Raw genomic sequence first — 19,246 nt, 5'->3', positions numbered from 1 at the left:
ATGCCGAGGTCACACAACCTAACACTGCACCCCAGAGCAGGCACAGGGTAGCAGGGGTCGGTCTTCCTGTGGTACAAAGTTGATGACTATGCAGATCCCAGAGAGTAAGACGGAAGGCCCAGCTCCATCTCTTCCTTCTTCCCTGGACTCATCCATGATGCTTGCATTAAAGCTCTGGGGACCTCAGTCTAGGTTAAAGCCAAGGGAAGGAAGGCAGAATCCTTTGAGTGGTTACAAACTAGAACTCACTAGATGCAAGTTAATGACAAAACACCACTTGGGTGTAAACTGTACCAACATGTTCTGTAGCTTGTACAGACTCAAATACATTTAGATCTAGGACTTGTCAGAAGTCTAGTAACACTGATTTTTGAAAGAAAAAAAAAAACACAGCTCTATTGTTGTGCAGGCTTTTAAGGCAGTCATCCGAAAAGATTCAAAAAAGTAATATCTTTTTTGGGGGGATACTGGGGATTGAACTCACCACTGCCCGCTTGCAAGGCAGGTACTTATGCTGCGAGCTAAATCCCTGGCAAATAAGTTATATCTTATTACAATATGGTTACTTTTATGTTTTCTACGAGATCACCTAGAATTGTTAGGAAAACTATTTTTTTTCTTCCATTCACTGTCACTACAAGGACTGATTTAAGGCACCAACCCTAAAGCATACTTTCTATCTGCTATGGTGTTGTCTCTGTTCCCAGGGCCAAGGAGTAGCCCATACATATTTATGTTCTTCATAAATATTAGAATTACAAATCACTGATGGGGAAGTCTGCCTTGTGCCAGAAAATTACATAAGGTGAAGACTGTGGTTTCCCATTCTTTGAGGCTGAATGGCCCAGTCAGCTGTTGTGAAATTCAGCCGCCTATAAGAATCACTCTAACTGCTTTTTGATTAATAAGGGAATTTGGGGCTCAGCTCAGACTCACTGAATCAGAATTTCTGGAGGCAAGGTTTTTGAGTCTTAAATTTTAAGTATTCCTAAAATATTGAAGGAAATGAACTGAATTGGGATAAATATATTAAGAAAAAAATCAGCATTTTTATTTTAATGTTTCAAATTTGAAAGAAAAATCACTAATATTAAAACTACTAGGATATAGGGAAAAGGAACGCTGGTACATTGTTGGTGAGAACGTTAATCAGGACAACCACCTTGGAAAGCAATATAGGGGCTTATCAAAAAAACTAAAAGTAGAACTGCCATGTGCTCTAGCTGTCCTACTCTGGTGTATAGCCAAAGGAAATAAGATCAGTGGAAGCAAGAGATACCTGCACACCAGTGTATTGTGGTGCTATTCAAAATAGCTACATTGAGAATATGCAGGTGCCTGCCAACAGATGAATGGGAGAAGAAAATATAGCATATCTATGCAGTGGAGTACTATTCAGCCATCAAAAAGCTGGAATAATGTCATTTACAGGAAAATGGATGAACTGGAGGACATCATGGTAAGTGAAAAACAACCAGAGACACAGGAAGACAAGTATCATGTGTTTTCTCTCATAGATGGAAATTTTTTAAAACTCTAAAGGTTAAAAAAAGTAAAATACCAGATGATCTGAATCTAGAGGGATTTTCAGGGAAGGGGACCAAGGGAAGGCAAGAGACCCAGAGTGTAGAAGAGGATAGAGGATAGGGTGGGCATGAGCAAGTTAAGTATATGCATGCATACAAACAGCAGCCAGCAGCAGCTATCAAAACCTTTGGGTTCCTGAGGCAGGAAAAATAAAGTAAAATAAAAATAAAATAAAATGCAAATAAAATATAGCCCAGCTGCCTTTGCCAGATATGGAGCCCTTTGCACCGGCCCAGCTTGGTCCATTTCTGCCCAGGTGCACGCCCGGTGTCACTCACCTTTGGAGTGAGGCCCCCTGGTGCATGCAAGTCAGCAAAGGGGCACAGCTGAGCCTGGATTGCCTGCTGGCAGAGGCAATGATGTGGAGCAATGATCTGTTTCCTCTCCAAGACCCGGGATGCCGGCAAGCGTCTGTTAACTCTTCTCGGATTCACAGCCTTGTTCTGGGCCAAGAGGATCTCGGCCACTGACTCGTACAGCACGGAGGGAAGACTCCAACATGCAGGACACCGAGCATCAGGGAGCCTGAGGGACAGTCCTGGGCACCCTCAAATCCAACACATTGCCATCTTACTTAACAAGGAGGGCAGGGGGAAGATGTGTACTTTGAAAGAGAACACTTACAAAGTTACCTGAAAGAGGAATGTGACAACATGCAATGTATTGTTTGACACCGAGAGAGAAGGGCATATTTCATTAGGATGAAATGCTTATGAAATGCTTCGTTAAGGAGTTCCGTAACCACCCATCTGTGAAATACCAATAGCAGAGGATTAGAATACAATGCGATTGTTTGATGAGCGTCCCTTAGTCTTTGAATGAATCAGAAGGGGAGTGGTATAGCAGTGAAGTCCCAGTAAATTTATTAATTATTTAGCAGGTCCATCTAGTTAGTTAATCTAGTAAACTAATTAATAGATTAAATATTCCTTATCATATGATCTATGGTTTACATATTCTCGCCTTATCCTATGAGATATATTGCATAAGATATTGTAAATAAATTCAGACATTAATAAATTGAATCATACCTCTAGAGAAGTGTGGTAAGGTAAGGAGTGAACCAAAAATGAACCCTGAAAATGTTGGGAGGAGATCTGTAAGCAGAAAGAATGTTTAGAGAGTCACTAGGGATCGTTGCCTTGATTCTGATCTTATTGTGTCCCAAGTGCCAGTACTGCATTTCAGTGACTCACTTGCACCCAGAGCAAATTGAGAACAAGTTTTTTAGGGCCGGTTGCTTGCTGTGTTGGTCACGCCAGGTGAACCTGCTGATAACACACAGAAAGGTAGAAAGTGACCGCAGGTTTTTGGTGCATATATTTTGCTCACTTGATTATAAAGGATGAGTCCTGTTCCTCAATTCACCCCAAAACCATACAGGCAAAAACTTTTGATCAATAGGTTGAGTAATGTCCCCTGAGTCTGGTAATTATTCAGTATGACAAGTAGCACGTCCTGGCTAAATTTGGTAAGGCAGGAGCTACCCACATGTTTATACCCAAACTGGGAACTGGGATCTATTTTCCTCAAAATGAAAATAACTTTATTGTTTTTTCCAGATTGAGAAAAAAACCAGTGTGACTAATAAAATCCCAGATGATACAGAGACTATATAGAAGTAAATAATACGAAGCTGATGTTAAAAATTTAGCAAATAATCTGTCTTTATGCATTTATGATTTTACAGAAACAGACTTATGTTTCATTAACTCATCTCATAAGTTTAAAATATCATAATCATCTTTCTATGTCAATAGAACTGTACACATCTATGCCGTAGAATTTTGCTGACCCCCTAGCATTCCATTTGCTGGCTATCATGAAATTTTATTAACTATTTGCCAACTAATACAGTTAAAAGTTGTCTCATTTCCCAGTGTTTCTAGCACTGTTTTAATAGCCTTTCTTCTGCACCCAACTTTAAGGAATGTTTTTCTCCTGAGGATGTGCTCCGAAAAGTGGAATTACTAGACCGAGGGGCAGGTATGCTTTAAGGTTTGGGTTCCAGTGGCTAATTGGTCTACCCCAGAAATGCCTTCCCACTTTATTCGTTCACTAACAGCTCAAAAACATTACTTCTCATAGCTGGCACAGTCCACCTTACTCAAGTATTATTTTAACAACCAAGCATAATTGGTTAATGCCAGTCTTTGTGAAAAGACCAAACATTTTGTCAAGATGGACTGAATTTGACTGAGACCCTAAAGAAGCATGATGAGCCAAGGGTGGGAACCCACTTTACACTCACTGAGAAGCTGAGCTTTGTATGGTACCTCCCACCATGAGAAGAGCTTTGGGTTGGCTTGAACCCCTCCCATGGTTCTAGTAGGCCCTCCCTGGGCTAATTAGCTTCCTGTTTGTTGGTGTGGCTCTGGATATTGTACCCAGAGCCTCCACACTGAGCTGCATATCTCCAGCCCTTTTCCCATGCTTTATTTAGAGACAGGGTCTCCCTGAGTCTCTCGGTTGCCTGGCCTGAGTGTGAATTATGGTCCTCCCTACTTGGCCTCCCAGAGTACTGGGATTACAGGCGTAAGCCACGGTGCCTGGCCTGGCACCCACTTCTTGATCTCAGTTCTATTTCCAGTCATCTGTGGTTCCACAGGAGAGTCTGTGTAGTAGAGCAAATCTGTCTCCCTAAGCTGACCTCCACTTGCATGCGTCTGGGGCCTTTTTCCTGACATGATCCCTCTGCACATCCCTGGCATCTATTGTGCCAAACAAGAGCATCCTCATGGGTGATTAAAAGTTTCTTGTTTGGCATTCTAAACAGCCCTGGATCCACTATGTGCATAGAACTGCGGCTTATCTTGGATAATTTAATTTAATTACCCTCTGTGTGTGTTCACTTGGGAGTTTTACTGAAGGTTCCTCACGTGCACATTGTACCTCAACTGTTTGTTGCAACAAGCATTGGTCTATGGCTGTACAATTACAGCGTCTGGCTTCCACTGAACTGGCAGTTTCCTGATCTCTGGGTTCAGCTCATTTGACAGAGACGGAGACGGCTGCTCTGTTCTTCCATCTCCTGTTGCCCAGTCTCCCACTCCCCTTCTGTGGGATATTTTCCTCAGACAAACTCCATGCAAGCCCCTATCTCAGGCTCTGTTTTCTGGGAGAACAAAGACTGAGCTACTGCCCAGCATAAAGATGTGAGAAGCTTCTTTAATTATTAGCCAACGTTTTCCTCTCAGCTAACCACTCAACATAAGATGTGCCAGGAGCTCTTCTTAAGATGGCAGGTGTTCTAGAATTAAGTCCCCAGGCCTCCACTGGGAATGCCAATGAAGAAAAAAACAAAAGTTATAATTCAACTTTGATAAAATAGAAGGGAGAAGATGATACTAAAAATTATTCTAATGGTCCCATACTAAAAAACATTTTGGCACTAGAATATTTGATAAATGTCATCATTACCTGTACATAAATAATGGCTAATTTTAAATTAGCTGGCTTGGCTAAGTAATTTTGAATCATTTATACAAACATGTATAAAACACTGAATTTCTTTTTAAGAATCCAACATTTTATGGAGTATTTTTGTTTATATCCTTATTTTGAGCACTTTGTAAGAAACAGAAGAATTTTCTTTATGTGAGGGCAAAGACATTTGGTCTTGAGTTAAAAGATCTCCAAATAGACTGAAAAATACAAATAAATATGTTTATTTCCTCAAAAAGTTTTCACCCTGCCAATTTGAAAAGCAAGAGCCTTTCTGCCAACAAAACGGCTTAAGTTTCTATGATAATTTTTACTGATCTAATATCCAAGGAGTGGGAAGAGAAAGAAAGGTTAGTGTCCTCGTGACCACCTTTGTTCTGTTCTGTGATTATTTTTTCAAGTCCTAGATTAAAAGAGGAATCCACATAAGAGATAAACACCCTAGAAAGTTCTCTTTTTACTTCCAGCATTAATGCTATTCTTTTACTAGATGCCAACCCAAATCCCTATTAGATATACGAAAGGCCTTTTAATCAAAAACCTTCATGGAAATGTCCAGAGTAGGCAAATTCTGAGAAACACCATGCAGATAAGTGGTCCCAGCGGCTGGGAGAATGAACAGCAGTGAGTCTTAATGGGTATGGGGTTTTTGTGTGGAGTGACGAAATGTTCTGGAATTAGACATTGGTGAAGGTTACACAACCTTGCAGATGTATTAAAAACCACCAAGTTTACATTTTAAGAGGGTTCATCTACTCAATGTGAATTGTTAACGTTATAGAAAATAAAACTTAAAAAAAAAAAAACCCATATCTTAGATCTATTTGAGTCTTTGCCCTGGGAAAATATTTTAGCAGTGGGAAGCACCCACCTGCCCTCCCTCACCATCTTGGTATTGGTGGAGTCCAACCCTCTTGCTGAGTTACAGGAGAGCAGCGCACCCTTCAGCCCCAGATCCGGAGTTTAACCCTGAAGTCGCTCATGGTTGGACCCTTCTATGGTACATAGCCCATTTCATCAGTTTGACTCCCAGGAAATTGAATCACATGATTCCCTTGATGGGGGACTGTTGATTTCATACTGTCACAAGGGGCAGGACTGAAAGAGGGCAGCTGTAACAATCCTGGGGACCTAGTCCCTCCCTTAGCCGCAGTTAATACACAGTAGAGGATCATGGAGCCTGGCTTTTTATTCATGAGGAAAAAAGCCATCCCTGTTGGCAGCTGAAGAGACAGCTCCTCTGGGGACCAATTATTCTATTTTGTGCTGTACAAACTGCAGGAGGCTGCCTGTAACCCCCCCGGGAGCCGCTCTACTGGGCTTCCCTTGGAGGCCAGGCGGGGGCTCTAGACAGGAGTTGTTCTTCATGTCAAAACTCCTGCTAATGACACAATTAAGTAACTGGGGACCACGGCAAAGCTCTTAATTAGGTAAATACTGCTATCTGGGAACTGATTGCTGGGTTTAGGCAAGCCACTGCTGTCAGATCTCGGGAAGATACACGCTTTGAGGATAAATGAAGAAACATTTTGAGGACCCAAGTTCTCTGATTATTTCTTCTGATTTAACAATGCAGAATGCTTTATCACTTTATTCGAAATAATACAAGATACTTCATTTTAAGAAGTAATGTCCTTTAGGTTTGCAAAAGGAAATGAACTGTAAAGGGAGGAAAGAATGGCTAAACGTTAGCCCGGTTGCCAAGTAATTTGATTGTACAGGACAATCTTTTGGACTCTCTAAATCATAAAACCTACACAAATTTCCTTTCATTTCTTGTCCAGAACCTCCCCACCCTCCTGCATCCACAAAACATTAACATTTTAATATTTGCCCCGATCATCCTGCTTCAGTTTACTTTTAAGGTTCTATTTAAGAACAATTGAAGGTCTGCTTCGATGTTATTCCCACCATGTATTTGCTGTGTCTTTTGAGCTCTGGATTAGACAGGAAGGCAGGAAAATAGTAATCCACTGGTAGATTGGGGTCAGGACGGGACGTCACCCATAATTCGGAAGTATAACGCACCTACAATTCCTTTTGGATTTTGCTGTCATTTTAGATATTCTTCCTACGGAAGTCACTTGGGTCACCTGAAGGAATGGATCTTTGAGACCCCCACTGGTGCTTCATTTCTTTGAGTAAAGGAAAAAGACTGGAAGTTTCACAACATCTTTTCACAGAACAAAATGACAAGCTAAAGAATTTTATACCCAATTATTCATTGATCCAATTATTTGTTACTCATAAATATTTATTGCTATTTACTACAGTGGTTTGAATGTGTTCACCAAATCTCATGTGTTAGAGATTTCATCCCAGTGCAGCAGGGTTGGGCGGTAGAATGTGTAAGAGATGATTAAGTCACAAGGCTCTGTCCTCACTCACAGACTAATGTCACTGTCATCAGAGGGGATGTGTGGGAGTTCAGTGTTCTCTCTCTGTCTCTCTCTCTCTATTGCTATCTCTCTCACTTCACTGTCTCTCTTCTCTCTGTCTCTATCTCTCTCCCTCTCTCCCTCTCTGTCTGTCTCTCTCTGTCTCTCCTCCATCTCTTCTCTCTCCTCTCTCTCCTTTCTTGCTCCTTCAGTTATGTGATGGTACAATAAGAGAGAGAGAGAGACAGAGAGAGAGAGAGACAGAGAGAGAGAGAGAGAGAGAGTCCCTTCAGTTATGGGATGGTACAATAAGAAATCCCTCTTCAGATGCAAGTTCCTCAACTTTAGCCATCCCAACCTCAGAGCTGTAAGAAGAAAATCATCGTTGTCTTTTGTAAGTTACCGAGTCTCAGTTATTTTGTTATAGCACATAAAACAGACTAAGACATACAACAATATAGGAACAACATGTATGCCTGTTTTTAACCTTTCTGTGTTCTTGTTTTGTTCTAAACTGAGTTAATTATATTGGTCCTAAATTTAAAGTTCAAACTGTCATATAGGAGAAGTTGTGTTAATCAGATTGCTCCTGGATAGGAAAATTATATGGTAAAGACCATATTAGTGGTAAAGACATCAGGTTGGTCACTGTATCACGACTCTCAGTGTGTCAGTCTCAAGTGCAGGGAAGTATTTGTTCTTCCTTCTAGTTATTTGTATTTTCATTTACCTGATTTTCCATCTATAAAGTTAGGATCATTGGTGAATGACAAAGTAGTGTTTCTCTCTGTGTTCCATTGGCCTGTGGCCCTTATTCCTTGTGTCTTCAGACTGTCCTTGACATCTGGCCAGCTCCCACAGGTCCTCTCTCCATGCCCACATCTTCTGTGTCAACCTCAGTGTTTGAAGTGGTTTTCTTCTATGTCCACTCTGACCCCTCCTCATTCACACTCCGTCACCCACAGTCCTGCCTCCTTTCCTGCTGTTCGTGTTCTGGTTCTCCATCCAGCGAAGTCTTCTAAATCTTTCTGCCTGGTCATTTTTTCCCACTTGATGCTCCTTAGCCCTGCTCAGGTGAAATTCTTCAGCAAGGTACTTCAACTCTACTATCGCACACACCAAGGGAAACCTTAGATCCCTTTGATCTACTTTAGGTGCTGCAAAGCCAGCCACCCTGCTGGGTCACTCCCCAGGCCTGCTTTTCTGTCCTCAATTATAGATTTTGGAATCAGTGAGAAAGTCTTAGATATTTGAAGATCTGACCTTTGTTTGGGCTGACGAGCCTGGCACACTCCCCAGAAGCGGCCTCGTGTCTTTCACGTCTTTCTCCTTGGGAAATCCCCATTCTTCACACTGCCTTTTACTTTTGACTCACTAAGCGAATATGTTTTTGCCATCTTTTTCTTGACTTGATGTCAGTATGGTTTAGATCAAGAATGGTCCCCAAATGCTTTATGTGCTGAGGCTGGGCTTTTGTTGGGTAATGGGACTTTGGGGGTGCTATACTCATCAGTGTGTGTATCCATTTATGAGCATGTTGTAAAGTGGAACCTGATTGGGTCACTGGGATCAGGATCTGGAAAGTTTCATCTCCCTCCTGGGTCCTCCCCCCTCTCTGTGTGTGTGTGTGTGTGTGTGTGTGTGTGTGTGTGTGTGTGACCTCCATGAGATAATCAGCTTTCCTCTACTGTGGCCTTTTTTTTAACGCTGATTTTGCATTGGAACAGGCCTACCTGGGCTAAAACTATGAGCCAAAATAAGCCTCTCCTTAAAGTTATGGATCATGCTTCAGCAAGAAACAAAGTGACTAAAAAAGTGTTACAGTATTTCTCATCCTCAGGCTTTGACTTACAACTTTGGTGTATGCTTATCCTGAAATACAAGAAAATAGATAGATAGATAGATAATAGAGAGAGATAATATATATTCTGCAAAAGTTTTTATACACAGTTCAGGAAAAGAAAACCCTTTATAAATACTTTAATATTAAATTTATTGACATATTATGAGATAATACAAGTTACTTCTGACCTGTACAATTACAAGAGGTGCTCAAAGTGGTGGGCATTTGCTTCCAGACATTTATTAGTACAGTTAACTACTCTTTGGGTGACTGTGGTCATTGATATTACTGCACATGCATTTTCAATATCTTCTGTAAGGACCAGTAGTATAGTGAGTTTTCTACGATGCATGACAACTTCTAAGGTCCCCCATACGAAAGTAACACCGTGTGCTTGAAAGCATCATACTATTTTTCTTTTCCTGCAGTGAGTATATATTTTTGGTAGACTCTGTATATTTCAATTAAGTGGTATCTTGTATTTCCTTGTACATATCATTATTTTTATTTGACACTTTGTAGTCTGAGATTTGTTTATACAGATACATACATTTTGTTCTTGAACTATATTTCATCATTTTTGTGTTATGAGTCTTCACATATGCAAGCATAACAAATACATATATGAACTGCGTTTACAATCTATTTTCCTGGTGTTACAAATGTAGATTTTTTTTAAAGTTTGCGATCTTTTTGCTATGCATATTCTTGCTAGTGCCCTCTTGTGAGCATATATAATGATTATTCCTGGGAAGAAATGTGGAATAGAATTACTGGGTTATTTGAATGAATCAATGCATGAATGAGTGAAAGAAAGAAAATCACACTAGCATTGTCATCTTGATCCGTGGAACCTTTTTGGAAGCATAGAGTCCCTGTGTGATAATAAAAAAGACAAAGAGGAAGTAATATGTCATGATCTCCTAATTATAGTGGGACACAAAATGTGGTAACCACTACCCATACGGCAGCCTGAAAGATTTGGATTTCCAATTCTGGCATTTTCCATTTGAAACTCTCCTCATGCACCAGATTCTTCAAATGCCTTGGCGCATCTCTGTCTTTTCTCAGTTAAAAAACTCAGGGCAGTATTTCCTTATTAACCTGACCAGCACAAGCTTGGCCAAATAATTCCAGAAGACACGTGCAACTCTCACGACTGGGGTCCAGCATAGCCTAAATTAACCTGCTGTGACAGTTTGCAAATTCCTTTCCCTCCCTTGAACAGCTTTTTTCCTGTGCTCCAGAACAGTGATGAACAACTGTGCAATGGTTCTGAAACCAAAACCACAATTGCAGGTCTCAATTTTAGGCCACTGCCTTGTGTTGCCTGTTCAGAGAAGATGTGGTTAAATCAACAGTCGCTTTGACTGCTGGCATTCCTGATGTTTTGAATTAAAAATAAATGTCACGCTTTCTTCTATAATAAAATTAATTTGCCATTGACAGGAGTTAATGGCACATTCATTGAGATATTGCCATCACCGTCATAAATAGAACATTGTAACCCCAAAGCCTCGTGGGGCAGTAATTTGCTAATGTTTAGTGCTTGTTCTACTTCAGGACTTCAAGTGAGTATAAAGAAACCTTTACTAATTTTATTTGATTTTTAATTAAATTCATTGGTACAATGTAGATATACATAATGCTCACATCCATCACAGGTAATTTGTACCTGTACACGATATATCTTGATTCATCTTTCACTTCCATTCCCTTACTGTCCCTTCAAGCCCTCTTTCTCTCCTTATTTATCAAAACTCTGTTGTCATTTGTGATTCTTTTCCCTTCCTTCCTTTTCTCCTTTCACTCCTCCCTACTTCCCCTTTCCTTTTGAACAATTTCTTCCTATTTCACAATATCTAATATATTTTAGTCCTTATTTACACTTGCAGTTTCTCACATCAGAGAGAAAATGTGTGTCTGATTTATTTCACTTGAGTACGGTCTCAAGGTGCATTCATTTACCTAGAAATGACTCAAGCGCTTCCTTCTTTATAGACAGTAAGGCCCTATTGTATTTTTTTAAACCCTGCATCTTTTTCTATCTATGTATTGGTTGATGGGCATTTGGACTATTTCCAAGATTTAGCTATTACAAACTATGCTGTTATAAACATGGATGTGCATATAATCACTGTGGTATGCTTTAATTCTTTCAGGAAGTTAATAGAAGAGGAACAGCTGGGTCAAATAGGGCCTCTCATTGTAGGGTTTTTTGGGGGGAATGGTACCAGGGATCAAACTGATGACCTTGTGCTTGCCAGGCAAGTGCTTACGTCACTGGGCTGAATCCCTGGCTAATTCTAGTTTTTAGAGAAATCACCACACTGGTTTCCCCAGTTCTTGCACCAGTCTACACTCCCATCAACAGTGGAGGTTAGGTTTTAGTCTTCTGCATATGAAAGCATGAGAAACACAAATCTAGTTTCAGACTTCTGCATGTGGAAAGTCTGGATTCAAGAAATTATCTTTCTCCCAGTGAATGTGTTTGACCCCTTTGTCAAAGATAAGGTAGCTGAGCGTGTTTGGAGTTGTTTCTGCATTTTTTCATCTGTTCCACTGATCCTCGGGTCTGTTTTTTTGCTATTTTTAACAGAAGCTCTGTAGTATAATTTTGAGTCAGGGATTGTGATGTCCCCTGCCTTGCCATGGTTGCCCAGAATTTTTTTTTCTATTCTAGGCCTTTTATGGTATCAAATGAATTTTAAGAATGTTTTCTCTAGTATTGTGAAGTATGCTAATGGTATTTTGATTGGAATTGCTTTACATTGTATAACAATTTTGAGAGTATGGCCATTTTCAATATGTTGGTTCTTCCTTCCCAAGAGCAAGTAAGACCTTTCCTTTTTTAGATTCTCTAGTTTTCTGTGTAAAGATCTTTTCTTCCTTTATTAGGTTAATTCCTTAGTATTTCACTTTTTCAATGCTATTTTAAAAGGTGTGATTTCCCTGATTTCTGTCTCATGAGTTTGTTATTTGTGTGCAGGAATGCTATTGATTTTTCAGTGTTGACTATGTGTCCAGATACACTACTGAATTTGGTTATTAAATCTACAAGTCTTTTGGTGGAGTTTTTGGTGTTTTCAGTGTAGAATACAATACCGTCTGCAAATAATGATAATTTTAACTTTCCTTTCCTATCTTTATTCCTTTCATTTCTTTCTCCTATCTAATTGCTCTGGCTAATGTTTCCATAATTACACTGAACAGGAGTGGTGACAATGGATGTCCTTGTCTTGTTTCTGTTTTAGAGTGAATGCTTTCAGTTTTTGACCATTTAATATGATGTTGGCTGTTGGTTTATCATAGGTGGCTTTTATCAGATTGAAATAAAGACCATCTATTACAATTTTCATAGGGTTTTTCAAATGCTCTTTCTGCATCTATTGAGATAATTATATGATTTTTGTTTTTGGCTCTGTTGATGTGGTGTATTACATTTGTTGATTTGCATGTGTTGAACCTTTCCTACATCCCAGGGATGAATCTTACTTGGTCATGGTATAATTTTCTTGATAACTTCTCTTTGCCAATATTTTATTGAGGATTTCCCCATCTACGTTCATTAGAGAGACTGGCCTGTAGTTCCCTTATATGGTTAGATCCTTCTCTGCTTTTGGTATCGAGGTAATACTTTGCTTCCAGGAATGACTTTGGGAGTACTGCTTGCACTGCAAGTTCATTAAAAGGCAGTGCCATTATATTTTCTCTGAATGTCTTGTAGAATTCAGCAGTGAATCCATTAAGACCTAAGCTTTTCTTTGTTGGTAGCTTTTTAATTACATCTTCAATTTCACTGGATTATATTGGGTTATTTAGAAAATATGTATTTCCTTGATTAAGCTTTGGTAATTCATATTTATCTAGGAATCTGTCTACTGGTGTTCTTACTCTTATTAGAATAAAGACTCTTGCAGTAGTTATTGGTGATCTTCTTGATTTCACCCTTTTGATCCCTAATTGTATGTATTTGAGTCTTTTTTTTCCTTTTTCAATAAGATTGACTAAGGTTTTATCAGTTAAAATGCTGTTTGTGAAGTTATTTAATTAACATTACTATTTAATAGTTTCCATATATGCTGATGACTTTTTTTTTTTTTTTTTTTGTCTTTTTCGTTTTTATCGGTACCAGGGATCGAACTCATGACTGCCTGCTTGCAAGACAGGCGCTTATGCCACTGAGCTAAACCCCCAACCCCTGCTGATGGCATTTTTAAACCAAGAATAAAAGTCCAAACACACAAGATGCTTGGTGATATGTCTGTAAGGGTCAGGAGACCTAGGTAATAGACAGTATTAATCTTTTTCATCTTGATTATCAATATATATTAATGGTCACAGAACATACCAGGGGAAATGCAGAGATACAAAGACTTTCTTTTCCTGAATCTTCTGCAGATGCAGAGCTGTATTAGTATTTCCACCAAGTACATAAAATGTTGGGTATGTATGCTTTCTTTAGAATTCTTCCTGATAAAATCTTCAGAACAAGCTTCTAATCTTCACATAGAGACACAATTCTTCATACAACCTAAGCTGTATGCCATGCTTAATGTGGTCTACATTTGAAATTATAAAGAATTCCTACATATATTAGATAGCTGGTGATGAAAAATAAGAGCAATTGATTTGCAAAAAATAAAAAAAAGTATTTACTGAAGAAGATTTTCTGTGCATTAAGACAGAGTGAAACAGTTGAGAAAATATTTTTAATAAAGATCTGGTACAGGTCACTTTGTATGTGAGTGTTCTATTGATTCTTATTTGATTATTAAGACTAAAGGTATGATCTTTCATGTCAACAGGACTAATTGTGGAACCAAAGCAAATTTGATTTATTCAACATTGAGTTCTGGCCAGAAACTCCATTCTTTGTTATTGTGACCTGAAAATCATATATTACTTGTTAGTCAGCATTAGCCTGTCTTTATTCTGTCTGTGGGGGCAGATGGTAAAACAAGTTAAATAATTAGGGGCACACATAACTAAACCCATTGAAGACCTTTTATCTCCTATACTATCAATGATAATTAATTAAATTGGGCCTAATATAAATGATAGGGTAGGTGATGACTTTACTTTGCTAGGGTCAACCATTGCAGTAAATGCTACATTACTTGGGATTCTGTTTGTATTGTTTATGAGAAATGAGTGTCATAAAATGTAGATATTCATACCTACTCCCAGTAGCAAATTTTTCTTAAAAGCTTTATGCAGTAAGAATATGTATTTATACAGGATGAAAAGAGAGATGAATTACACACACGCACACACACAAGCAATTCTGGGTGAATAATACTTCAGTTTTAGAAAAAGTCAGAAACAATAGAGGATTAAATTAGAGGGATATAAATTGATAAGGGGGTTTTGCTTGTATATTAAATTAGTGAGGAAGACAATTTTCTTTAATGAATATCATCATGATCCTTTCTAAGAGGTAGCATACTACAGAAAGATTAGCATGTCAAAAATGCTGCATTTATGTAACTAAATGGGAGCTCATCAACCATAACAGCTACTTTGAACAGCAAGGTTGTATGATTCGATATCTTAAATAGCCCTGCCTTGGTAAGAAGAGTTTTGAGGTAGAATAATCAGCTACTGGGTATTAATGACTCTATAGATGTCATCCATTTGTCATTGCTAAAGAAACAAAGAAATGGCCCTTTGAAGTGGTCTCACCCCCCCCAGTCTTAAAACAATTGCCTTAATTCAAGAAAATGCCATGGAACCCTCAGATGTGCAGGAGCCCTGACACCAACGTCCTGACCACTTCCTAACTCAGAAAATTGCATTCTGATTATCGATGCTCTCTTCTTATGGCTCTACTTTAAAGAGATGAATGACTCTGGTTAGAATCTAATTTCCTCTTAGAATTAATGCTGCAAAATTAATGGGCCACCTGGTCACATTTCAGAGGGTAAATAAATGACCATCCTTGGTGCAGGTCAGGGTCAGTGATGACTCCTCTGTGACTCATAAGCCATGAGTGAACACAAGTGATCAGACCGATGCTGGAGACAGCGGCAGTTGTGTGGATGCAGAAGGAGAAGCTGGGGATGGTGTATCACCTCTTTCTTCTCATCTAGACCATTGTTGGAATTTTCCAGGAATCTGCAGTGCTGAGTTTGCTATAGGAAAGGCAGCGCACACAACTCTTTTCAGCTTTAGGGTAGATATGTGTGTGTGAGTGTGTCAGTGCATGTTTGGGTGTGGAACACACACACTTCAACATAAACTCCATTAGGGTTTTCCCAAAGCCAGCATAGTGCTAGTTCATGGGGTATACTCAGTACATGTTTGTGGATTTTAAAAAAAAAAGGGAAAGGAGGAGAGAGAAATAGACGGAGAGGAAAGAGTGGGAAAGAAGAGAAGGTGGGAGGAAGTTGAGGAACGGAGAATGGAGAAATTAAGAGAAAAGTGGGGAAAAGGAAAATGGGTAATTTTCTGACTGAAAAGCTCATGAGGACTTGACCTTGAAAATAAAGGAAACAAAGTTTTCAAACCTTAATACTTTGGAGGACAAATGTCCCCAACCCCAAGTTACTTAAAAGTGATTTATGTTCTAAGTGATTGCCAGTTGGCTTCCCATCACCATGACAAAAATACCTGAAAAGGTCTACTTAAAGATGATATAATTAATTTTGTTTCCTGGTTTCAGAGATTTCGATCCACAGTCCTTGGGTTCTATTGTTTCTGGGCTTGTGGTGAAATTGAATGTCATGGTGGAAAGGTGTAATTAAGGAAAATTGCTTATCTTGTTGGAGCCAGAAAACAAAGAATTTGAGAAACCACTGAGAACAAAATGTCTCCTTCAAGGAGATGTCCTTAGCGGGTGACTCGCTCAACTATGCCCCACTTCCCATGGCCCATTTTCTCCAACATGGCCCCACTTCTTCCAATATGGCCTCATGTCCTCCAACAAGGTGCTATCTCCTAAACTTTCCACCACCTCCCAATAGCTACAAGTTCATCAGTGGCTTAATCCACTTATTAGGTAAGGGGCTTCATGATAACTTACCTCTCAGAGTCTCCACTGCTGAACTGAATTGGGGGCCAATTTTTCACCATATGAGTCTTTGGGGATATTCTAGTTCCAAACTATTAGAAAACTTCTAAAGCCTTGAATGAGACTCTCTGAGGCGCAGAATCAAGGAGTCTACATTTGTACAAGGTCCTTCAGTAAATGTAGTGGTTTTCACTAGTGTCCTCAGGAATCTTCAGCTAAATTCAGTGTGACTAGCTACCTGACAGAAAGGGCCACACAGAATGTTGTTCTATAGATTTACACACTTAAATCAAGAGATGTAAGAGCAGCCTGAAGAGCCTCAACCAGCATAGCCTAGCCTGGCATGTCTTCCTTCTACAGCGGTTCTTCTCAATGCCAAGTATGTGTTGCAGGCTTAAGGCTGCATTTAAAGTAGTTCAGTCTATGTCATCTTCCAAGAGACAGTAAAGCCTGGTGCTTAAAGGTGATGTCTTCAGAATCAGCCTGCCTATGTTTGAATCCTGACTCCATGTTTAAATCCTATAGCTATTATGATCTTGGACAGCTACTTAACCCGTGCCTTGTCCCCTCCCTTGTGAAATGGGATACAGGTGAGATTCTTATACAGTGAAATCCTGTGCAATCATCAAGTATACATGAATGAATTAATTCACAGTAAGTACTTCGTAAGGTCTCCAAACTATGAACTATTATATTTCTAATTTCTTGTGTATTTTACATATAATATCTTATATTTATATAACTCTTATATTACATATTTTGTAGGAACTTGTTGAATATGACTCATTTGATTGTCTGAAAAGACAGAGATAAATCCAGGCCCCAGCTGAAGCAGCACACAGAGCTGCAGCCAGAGCTGGCTGACTGAATCTTTATCTCACTCCTTCTGGAGCTTTTCAGTGAAGTCACCCAAGGAACTTTATAAATTTGGACATTCCCAGGCCCTTTTTAGGGAGAGTCTCATTGAATCTATCAAGAGGGAGACTCGACATCTGCTTTTGGAAGCAGAGCCTTGGGTTATATGCCCTATGGCCCGGGCTGTGGGACATGGCCTTATCCTTGGTGTTGATATGAAGGATGAGCCTGGCTCTCTCAGTCATGCTGCCTCTTCCTGAAAATGTGCAAGTGAAACCTCAGGGCCCAAGTGTGAGGTCTACGGCAAAGTTCTCAGCTCCTAAGAACAATACACCTACCTCTGACCTTCCAGTACGCACCTTCAGGACTTCTTGTGTACAATCTCTGCTGCTCCTTGGGCCTGGGAGGATGTGCTTGTGTGGACAAGATCTGGACAGAGAAGTTTGCTGAGTTCATGCCATCCCCGCAGCCCTCTGGGCTGAAACAGACGTGTATCAGGGGACACGGGAAAGCCACTCCTTTAGCCTTCCTTCTTCCCTTCTACCTGTACCACTTAGCTGATTGAGCTTCTTGCAAATCATTTGAGTTGAATAGCCCACTACCAAGCCCTCTGTGTGTCTGTAGTTGGGAAGAGTGAGGATGCTGTTTGTGTATACCCATGGCTGGTGCGTGAGCAAACACACGCTCTCCTTCTCAGGTATCGTGATGGCTGTCAGGGGCATCTCCTGTTGACTTCCTCTATTCAGAACAATTGTCCTCGCCCAGAACCACTGTAAGGCTCAGACGTGGCACACTGTTCAGGACCTTTGGCTTTTCTTCAGGAAATAGTAGCTATGGATAAGTCATGGATTTTTGCAGATGTAATGGACACTCTCTCTCCTAGATGAAACAATTATTTTCAGTACTAATCTTGTAATATACTAACATTTCACATGAGAAGCAAGATTTGTACTTTACCAAGCAGAATTACTGTACCTAGTCACGTGCTCTGTTTTATTATTTTAACTTTAAACATGAATACAAACTCCAAATGGGTATAGACTTACGGAATAAAAAAAAAATCAATGTAACTCAAATTTCCTTGACTTTGTGACCAGAAGGCTCTCATCCTTTATTTTTAATCTACTCTTTCAACCCAGAATGTCAGAAGGGTTGGAGAAAGGAATTTAATCAGTAATAAACTTACTCTCAGTGTAAGAAGCTGAACCTCAGGGACATGAAGTTACAGATTTCTAGAATTAACTTCCCTGTGAAACACAGTGCTTATTAAAAGACAAGCCATAAAAATGTGCTAGCTGATGTTAACATGTATATTATCAAAACTCAGCAGGAACTGCAGCAGTTGTTTATAACTCGGGTCAGAGGCGGCAAACTTGCTCTGTGAGGGCCGGATAGCAAGCATCATGCATTTTGTGGCCTCTTCTGGTCTCTGTCTCCACCACAGGCCTCTCCCTTGCGCTGTGAAAGAAAGGTGCTGTGGATGGTGCGTGAGTGAGCACGAGCGGCTGGATCCAATGAAGCTTTATTTTCAACAACAGACAACTGGATGGATTAACCCAGAGGCTATAATTGGCCAAAACGTGACTTTTTCTGGGATCAAGGTGTGGGGTCGGGTATTTTATCACTGCTATTGTTTAAAATTACAGGTTTTTAAAAATCAGTTTTGCTGTTTTAAGATTCTGAACAGAAAGTACCTCCCCCAGGTCCCAAAGATCCTGTGGTCTACATTTAACTGTGATGTAGGCTTTTGAGGGGGCACTGGTCACCCAATTCATCTTGGTGGCCCCAGGATTTGCCAGAAAATTTTGTCCATTGAATTCTCTTAATATAGCCAAGATAGATGAACTCAAGTGTACCGTAAATTTAAGCCAAGTCATCTAGTTTTCTACTTTCACATAACGCAGGCTTTGTTCTTCTAGCAGGCTTTAAAAAAGAATAGAGCATTATATGGACAATAGGTAAACATTTATAATTATCTTCCCACCACCAAACAACCATCTCCTGACATTCCAAAAAGGCATTTTTATTTATTTAAACAAATACTATTTATTTATACACTTGTGGGTTGACTTCTTTCAACAAATAGATTTAAAATGTCCATTCCTTCTTCTGCCCTGTTTTCATCTC

Source organism: Cavia porcellus, unplaced genomic scaffold (genome assembly GCF_034190915.1).
Source record: "Cavia porcellus strain 051 isolate PalLab524CR breed Dunkin Hartley unplaced genomic scaffold, mCavPor4.1 scaffold_15, whole genome shotgun sequence".
Taxonomy (NCBI): Eukaryota; Metazoa; Chordata; class Mammalia; order Rodentia; family Caviidae; genus Cavia; species Cavia porcellus.
This window is presented reverse-complemented; position numbering follows the sequence as displayed.